Genomic DNA, 9,545 nt, shown 5'->3' with positions numbered 1-9,545 from the left:
GCGGCAATTGCTAACATGATTCGCACAGACTTAAGCATCGCTATGGGTGAGAAAGTCTCATCGTAGTCAACCCCTTGAACTTGTCGAAAAACTTTCGCAACAAGTCGAGCTTTGTAGATAGTAACATTACCGTCAGCGTCAGTCTTCTTCTTGAACATCCATTTATTCTCTATGGCTTGCTGATCATTGGGCAAGTCAACCAAAGTCCACACTTTGTTCTCATACATGGATCCCATCTCAGATTTCATGGCCTCAAGCCATTTTGCGGAATCTGGGCTCACCATCTCTTCTTCATAGTTCGTAGGTTCGCCTTGTTCAAGTAACATGACCTCCTGAATAGGATTACCGTACCACTCTGGTGCGGATCTTACTCTAGTTGACCTACGAGGTCCGGTAGTAACTTGATCTGAAGTTACATGATCATCATCATTAGCTTCCTCACTAATTGGTGTAGGATCCATAGGAACAGATTTCTTTGATGAACTAGTTTCCAATAAGGGAGCAGGTACAATTACCTCATCAAGTTCTACTTTCCTCCCACTCACTTCTTTCGAGAGAAATTCCTTCTCTAGAAAGGATCCAATCTTAGCAACGAGTGTCTTGCCTTCGGATCTGTGATAGAAGGTGTACCCAACAGTTTCCTTTGGGTATCCTATGAAGACACATTTCTCCGATTTGGGTTCGAGCTTTTCAGGTTGAAGCTTTTTCACATAAGCATCGCAGCCCCAAACTTTAAGAAACGACAACTTTGGTTTCTTGCCAAACCACAGTTCATAAGGCGTTGTCTCAAAGGATTTCGATGGTGCCCTATTTAACGTGAATGCAGCCGTCTCTAAAGCATAACCCCAAAACGATAGCGGTAAATCAGTAAGAGACATCATAGATTGCACCATATCTAGTAAAGTACGATTACGACGTTCGGACACACCATTACGTTGTGGTGTTCCGGGTGGCGTGAGTTGTGAGACTATTCCGCATTGTTTCAAATGTAGACCAAACTCGTAACTCAAATATTCTCCTCCATGATCAGATCGTAGAAATTTTATTTTCTTGTTACGATGATTTTCCACTTCACTCTGAAATTCTTTGAACTGTTCAAATGTTTCAGACTTATGTTTCATTAAGTAGATATACCCATATCTGCTTAAATCATCTGTGAAGGTGAGAAAATAACGATACCCGCCGCGAGCCTCCATATTCATCGGACCACATACATCAGTATGTATGATTTCCAACAAATCTGTTGCTCGCTCCATTGTTCCGGAGAACGGCGTTTTAGTCATCTTGCCCATGAGGCATGGTTCGCAAGTACCAAGTGATTCATAATCAAGTGATTCCAAAAGTCCATCAGTATGGAGTTTCTTCATGCGCTTTACACCAATATGACCCAAACGGCAGTGCCACAAATAAGTTGCACTATCGTTATCAACTCTGCATCTTTTCGCTTCAACATTATAAATATGTGTATCTATCACTACTATCGAGATTCATCACAAATAGACCACTCTTCAAGGGTGCATGACCATAAAACATATTACTCATATAAATAGAACAAGCATTATTCTCATATTTAAATGAATAACCGTCTCGCATCAAACAAGATCCAGATATAATGTTCATGCTTAACGCTGGCACCAAATAACAATTATTTAGGTCTAAAACTAATCCCGAAGGTAGATGTAGAGGTAGCGTGCCGACGGCGATCACATCAACTTTGGAACCATTTCCCACGCGCATCGTCACCTCGTCCTTAGCCAGTCTTCGCTTAATCCGTAGTCCCTGTTTCGAGTTGCAAATATTAGCAACAGAACTAGTATCAAATACACAGGTGCTACTGCGAGCTCTAGTAAGGTACACGTCAATAACATGTATATCACATATACCTTTGTTCACTTTGCCATCCTTCTTATCCGCCAAATACTTGGGGCAGTTCCGCTTCCAGTGACCAGTCTATTTGCAGTAGAAGCACTCAGTCTCAGGCTTAGGTCCAGACATGAGTTTCTTCTCTTGAGCAGCAACTTGCTTGTTGTTCTTCTTGAAGTTCCCCTTCACTACACCACGGTATTGTATTCCCTACCGACGTGTGCTGGAAAAGATGTCTATTACCGACCGATCATTGGCTGGGAAAACTCTCGTCAGACAGTCGGTTGGGAAAACCTTCGTACGCTAGAAAACTATCGGTCGGGAATGCATGCATATTTGCCATCGAGCGGTCGGTCGGGATTTCTCCTATTCCCATCGAACTGTGGGTCGGTAAATAACGCGGACCGACCGCATGTGGCTAAATGGGCCAAGCGCGCGCATACAAAAATTTCTAGCGCTAAACTTTGGCCCAGCCCGCGAACCTCACTCCTCTTTCCCCTCGAGGTACCGTGAAATCCCTAAGAGCTTGTTTGGTTGGGGGGGAGTTGTTGATTGGGAATGGGAGTTTAAGGTAAGTGAGACTTAAAATCCTTTGATTGACTCAGGGACATGGGAATTAAGAAAGGAGGGGGAAGGGGAATTAAGAGGGCCAACTCCCTCAGATCTCTTCCCTAGGGGACCCCTAGTAATTGAACTGGGGATTGGAAATTAGCAAAAAAGAAAAACGTTTCGTTGATTGTGCACGTTCGTGAGGGACCTTTGGTTAGCTGAGTACGTACGTGAGGAAGGCATTCTCATGCCTAATCCCACCAATCAAACAGGGGCAGTTAACTCCCTCTTAAAATCCCACTTCTAATTGCCTTCACATGCCAAACAGAGGAATGGGATTTAAAATCAATTTTCCATGTCTAATCCCTTAGCAAACTCCCATCTCTAAACTCCCATTCCCTCTCCCTGTTATTACCAAACACGCTGTAATTACCCACCACAAGCCAGATCTTGCGCCGCCCCCAACATCGCGACGCTCACTGCTCTCTCCGGCCGGCCGCTGCACCGCTCCGTCGTCCTCAAACCCTCCCGCCGCCCCACACCACCCATCCCCCATGAGCTCAAACCCTCTCCTCCGTCAAGTTGCTCCATCCCCACCCCGTCACCAAGAACCCCGGCGTCGTCCTGCGCACCGGGCAGATCCCGGCGAAGACCAGGCTCAACCTGTGCCGGAAGCTCTTGTCGGCCGTGGCGGAGCACATCTCCATGCCATCTCGCTTCTCCACCGCTGCCCCCGCATCGTCCTGCCTCTCCACCAGGGCCCCCACACCACCCTGCTCCCCGCCGTCGCCACGTACTCCCTGCTGCCGCCGCCGGAGATTTCCCACGGTGAGGCAACTCCCCCCTCCCCCCCCCCCTCTCTCTCTCTCTCGAACCTGACAACCGAATTCATCTCCCAGATCGGAACAAATCAGCACCGGTGTGGTTTCTTTCTTCTTCAGAAGGCCAGACTTTTACAATTCATAAAGAGACCATATCCATTTGACGTGCAATGACACTCTGGTGAGTTTCTCTGCCTCGAGTCCTGACGACCTCTCTCTCTCTCTCTCTCTGAAAAATCCTTCAACATTATGTTTCTTCGTCTGTGATTTAGTGCGATGTATGTGGTTGTTCTTTGCTTAGAAAAGAGTTTCGTCAGATCTGTTGGTATATGCTGACTCGAAGTAATTTCAGTCTTAGATTAATTTTGTTCATAAGATGTAGTGTGTCCAGTTTTTTTCTTTCAGTATACGATCGATGTTGTGATTTAGTAGCTTGGAGGCTGGCACTTCAATTCAAAACTGACGTGAATACCTAAAATGATAAAAAAGAGCAGGAAATGGCGACGTGAATTTTTGGGACATGCAGCCACGCGCTGCCGTTATCACGAGCGCCGGTCCTAGCGTCGTGACTGCTACTTATTATAGCACATTTGCAATACGTCAAACATTAATTACCAGCTTTCATGAATACGCCGTGGTATACGCCACACCAGTGGCCCAGGGGTCATTTATGTTCGTATGAATACAAGGCCCACGTGACGGCCCAGACGATGCAAAATAACTGCTCTCGTTGCTGGGTGGACATAATTGAGCACTTGCGCTAGCTGGTTTCTGGCACCGCAGATCTCCTCCAAGCCTTGCCTGTAAACGCGTGTACGTGCCCCGCCGAGGAACAGGGGGAGGAGTGAAGATGGGTTCCGCAAATCATCTCTCGTTTGCCTAATATAAAGTACTCCTAGCGAATATGAAAGTTATACGCTGCTAGAACAGTGTGATACAGATAACAATACAGGCTAGAGCAGCATCTTCAGCAGTGTTATTAAACTTTCTGGAGCAAATGGATAGCTAACTGGAGCACGTCGCATACGACAGTGCTGCATGTGTCAGAATGAAGAGATAGCACAGTGCCACGGTACATGGTGAGGGACGATGGACAAGTTGGCACCGTGGTGAAAGCCGTGTCGGTGTGTGATTGAGCATTTAACTATAAACCATCCTCTATGCTATTATTAAATTCATTTAAAATTCCAATCAATATTATACCATTTTGTTCGTGCATTTAACTTATCATCGCTAAGATTTTCTTGTGACGCTTCTCTCATTTTCTAAATTGAACTTTCATAATCAGCCAACTAATAGATGTGCATTTTTTTTTTCTTTTAAATAGACCCTATCCCACTGCGCATGGCGGGATTAAATGTTCAATCACACACCGAATATACACATGCAACACAGAATATGAAGATAAACCTAAGCTGATCTAGCATAGTGACAAGTTCACACTAATTCATCTCAAAATTACGTTCACACTAAACTAGCTTACTCAATACACGTTAATGATTCTGTTGCAGCTGTAGAGGATGGTGCACTAAGACGAGAAGGCAGTGTGGTGCATTAATCCTAGTAAGTGAGGTGGTCAGGTGTGTTGCAGTTTGTCAACTACTTATGATTTATCGCTCAAGTGGTCTGCTGCACATCAATGCAAAATTAACTTCAAACTCTTATGGCTTGTGGGGCATGCACACTTATTGACCAACAAATACGTTGCAAATCATTCCTGTGAATTCTATATACGTGAGGTGTACTATAAATACGGCACAAATCCCGAAGAAATGGAGGGTGCGGATTACATCCTCGCGTGGCACCATGTCCACTCGTGATTTATCATCAACGGACGTGAATTTTTGGGACATGCGGCCACGCGATGCCGTAATCCAGTGCGTCCGCGCGCGCATCGTGATTGCTACTTAATATAGGCACATTCGCTATTCCTGACATGTTAATCACCAGTGCTTGTGAATACTTCGCGTGATACTGTTGGAAATATGCCCTAGAGGCAATAATAAAATGGATATTATTGTATTTCCTTGTTCATGATAATGTCTATTGTTCATGCTATAATTGTATTAACTGGAAACCGTAATACATGTGTGAATACATAGACCACAACATGTCCCTAGTAAGCCTCTAGTTGACTAGCTCGTTGATCAATAGATGGTTATGGTTTCCTAACCATGGACATTGGATGTCATTGATAACGGGATCACATCATTAGGAGAATGATGTGATGGACAAGACCCAATCCTAAGCATAGCACAAGATCGTGTAGTTCGTTTTGCTAGAGCTTTTCTAATGTCAAGTATCATTTCCTTAGACCATGAGATTGTGCAACTCCCGGATACCGTAGGAACGCTTTGGGTGTACCAAACGTCACAACGTAACCGGGTGGCTATAAAGGTGCACTACAGGTATCTCCGAAAGTATCTGTTGAGTTGGCATGAATCGAGACTGGGATTTGTCACTCCGTATGACGGAGAGGTATCTCTGGGCCCACTCGGTAATGCATCATCATAATGAGCTCAATGTGACTAAGGAGTTAGTCACGGGATCATGTGTTACGGAACGAGTAAAGAGACTTGCCGGTAACGAGATTGAACGAGGTATGGGGATACCGACGATCGAATCTCGGGCAAGTAACATACCGATGAACAAAGAGATTTGTATATGGGACTGATTGAATCCCCGACATTGTGGTTCATCCGATAAGATCATCGTGGAACATGTGGGAGCCAACATGGGTATCCAGATCCCGCTGTTGGTTATTGGCCGGAGAACGTCTCGGTCATGTCTACATGGTTCCCGAACCCGTAGGGTCTACACACTTAAGGTTCGGTGACGCTAGAGTTGTTTATGGGAAATATTATGTGGTTACCGAAGGTTGTTCGGAGTCCCGGATGACATCCCGGACGTGACGAGGAACTCCGGAATGGTCTGGAGGTGAAGATCGATATATTGGACGAAGGGTATTGGAGTCTGGAATTGTTCTGGGAGTACCGGGTGACGACCAGCATGACCAAAAGGTGTTTCGGAGGCCCCGACAAGCGTTGGGGGGGCCTTATGGGCAAAGGGGAGGGGCACATCAGCCCACTAAGGGACTGTGCGCCCCTCCCACCCCATCTCACATAACGTGGAGAGGTGGGGGCGCCTCCCCTAGGGTAGCCACCCCTCCCGGCTTGGGGGGCAAGTTTCCTAGGGGTGGCGCCGCCCAAACCCATCTAGGGTTTCCCCTATGGCCGCTACCCCTCCCCTAGGGAACCCTAGGGCGCCTCCTCCACCCCCTTCCCCCTATATATAGTGAGGGAGAGAGAGGGCAGCAGCACCCCTTCCCTGGCGCAGCCCCTCCCTCCTCCAACTCTTCCTTCTCCTCCGTATAGCTTGGCGAAGCCCTGCAGGAATACCACAAGCTCCACCACCACGCCATCGTGCTGCCGGAGTCCTCCCTCAACTTCTCTCCCCTTGCTGGATCAAGAAGGAGGAGACGTCCCCGGGCTGTACGTGTGTTGATCGCGGAGGCGCCGTCCGTTCGGCGCTAGATCGGATCTTCTGCGATTTGAATCGCCGCGAGTACGACTCCATCAACCGCGTTCTTGTAACGCTTCCGCTTAGCGATCTTCAAGGGTATGAAGATGCACTCCCTCTCTCTTGTTGCTAGCATCTCCTAGATTGATCTTGGTGACACGTAGGAAAATTTTGAATTATTGCTATGTTCCCCAACAGTGGCATCATGAGCCAGGTCTATGCGTAGATTCTATGCACGAGTAGAACACAAAGTAGTTGTGGGCAATGATTTGTTCAATTTGCTTACCGTTACTAGTTTTATCTTGATTCGGCGGCATTGTGGGATGAAGCGGCCCGGACCGACCTTACACGTACACTTACGTAAGACAGGTTCCACCGACTGACATGCACTTGATGCATAAGGTGGCTATCGGGTGTATGTCTCTTCCACTTTAGTCGGATCGGATTAGATGAAGAGGGTCCTTATGAAGGGTAAATAGCAATTGGCATATCACCGTTGTGGCTTTTGCGTAGGTAAGAAACGTTCTTGCTAGAAACCCATAACAGCCACGTAAAACATGCAACAACAATTAGAGGACGTCTAACTTGTTTTTGCAGGGTATGCTATGTGATGTGATATGGCCAAAAGGATGTGATGAATTATATATATGTGATGTATGAGATTGATCATGTTCTTGTAATAGGAATCACGACTTTCATGTCAATGAGTATAACAACCGGCAGGAGCCATAGGACTTGTCTTAATTTATTGTATGACCTGCGTGGCAATGAAAAACGCCATGTATTACTTTACTTTATTGCTAATCGTTAGCCATAGTAGTAGAAGTAATAGTTGGCGAGACAACTTCATGAAGACACGATGATGGAGATCATGGTGTCATGCCGGTGACGAAGGTGATCATGCCGCGCGTCGAAGATGGAGATCAAAAGGCGCAAGATGATATTGGCCATATCATGTCACTTTATGATTTGCATGTGATGTTTGTCATGTTTACATCTTATTTGCTTAGAACGACGGTAGCATAAATAAGACGATCCCTCGCTAAAATTTCAAGAAAGTGTTCCCCCTAACTGTGCACTGTTGCGAAGGTTCGTTGTTTCGAAGCACCATGTGATGATCGGGTGTGATAGATTCTAACGTTCGCATACAACGGGTGTAAGCCAGATTTACACATGCGAAACACTTAGGTTGACTTGACGAGCCTAGCATGTACAGACATGGCCTCGGAACACAAGAGACCGAAAGGTCGAACATGAGTCGTATAGTAGATACGATCATCATGAAGATGTTCACCGATGATGACTAGTCCGTCTCACGTGATGATCGGACACGGCCTAGTTGACTCGGATCATGTATCACTTAGATGACTAGAGGGATGTCTATCTAAGTGAGAGTTCATTAAATAATCAGATGAACTTAATTATAATGAACATAGTCAAAAGGTCTTTGCAATTATGTCGTAGCTTACGCTTTAGTTCTACTATTTAAGATATGTTGCTAGAGAAAATTTAGTTGAAAGTTGATAGTAGAAATTATGCGGACTGGGTCCGTCAACTGAGGATTATCCTCATTGCTGCGCAGAAGGCTTATGTCCTTAATGCACCGCTCGGTGTGCTGAACCTCGAGCGTCGTCTGTAGATGTTGCGAAACATCTGACATACACGTTTTGATGACTACGTGATAGTTCAGTGCGTAATGCTAACGATTTAGAATCTCGGGCAATTAACATACCGGTGGACAAAGGGATTTGTATACGGGATTGATTGAATCCCCGACATTGTGGTTCATCCGATAAGATCATCGTGGAACATGTGGGAGCCAACATGGGTATCCAGATCCCGCTGTTGGTTATTGGCCGGAGAACGTCTCGGTCATGTCTACATGGTTCCCGAACCCGTAGGGTCTACACACTTAAGGTTCGGTGACGCTAGAGTTGTTATGGGAAATAGTATGCGGTTACCGAAGGTTGTTCGGAGTCCCGGATGACATCCCGGACGTGACGAGGAACTCCGGAATGGTCCGGAGGTGAAGATCGATATATTGAACGAAGGGTATTGGAGTCCGGAATTGTTTTGGAAGTACCGGGTGACGACCAGCGTGACCAAAAGGTGTTTCGGAGGCCCCGACAAGCGTTGGGGGCCTTATGGGCCAAGGGGAGGGGGCACATCAGCCCACTAAGGGGTTGTGCGCCCCTCCCACCCCATCTCACATAACGTGGAGAGGTGGGGGCGCCTCCCCTAGGGTAGCCACCCCTCCCGGCTTGGGCGGCAAGTTTCCTAGGGGTGGGGCGCCCAAACCCATCTAGGGTTTCCCCTGTGGCCGCCACCCCTCCCCTAGGGAACCCTAGGGCGCCGCCTCCACCCCCCTTCCCCCTATATATAGTGAGGGAGAGAGAGGGCAGCAGCACCCCTTCCCTGGCGCAGCCCCTCCCTCCTCTAACTCTTCCTTCTCCTCCGTAGAGCTTGGCGAAGCCCTGCAGGAATACCACAAGCTCCACCACCACGCCGTCGTCCTGCCGGAGTCCTCCCTCAACTTCTCCTCTCCCCTTGCTGGATCAAGAAGGAGGAGACGTCCCCGAGCTGTACGTGTGTTGAACGTGGAGGCGCCGTCCGTCCGGTGCTAGATCGGATCTTCCGCGATTTGAATCGCCGCGAGTACGACTCCATCAACCGCGTTCTTGTAACGCTTCCGCTTAGCAATCTTCAAGGGTATGAAGATGCACTCCCTCTTTCTCGTTGCTTGAATCTCCTAGATTGATCTTGGTGTAGGAAAATTTCAAATTATTGCTACGT

The 9,545-nt window shown here is 47.1% G+C and overlaps 1 long non-coding RNA gene across 1 annotated transcript; it reads left to right on the top strand.

Annotated features, from left to right (window-relative positions):
* The first annotated feature begins 2,950 nt into the window (after positions 1 to 2,950).
* On the top strand, positions 2,951 to 5,195 carry LOC123075514 (uncharacterized). Its single transcript, XR_006436149.1, has 3 exons — positions 2,951 to 3,240; positions 3,312 to 3,414; positions 4,745 to 5,195. It is a non-coding gene; the product is annotated as an uncharacterized lncRNA (long non-coding RNA).
* The last annotated feature ends 4,350 nt before the right edge of the window (positions 5,196 to 9,545 follow it).

This window comes from Triticum aestivum, chromosome 3D, assembly GCF_018294505.1.
Source record: "Triticum aestivum cultivar Chinese Spring chromosome 3D, IWGSC CS RefSeq v2.1, whole genome shotgun sequence".
NCBI classification, from domain to species: domain Eukaryota; kingdom Viridiplantae; phylum Streptophyta; class Magnoliopsida; order Poales; family Poaceae; genus Triticum; species Triticum aestivum.
This window is presented reverse-complemented; position numbering and strand designations above follow the sequence as displayed.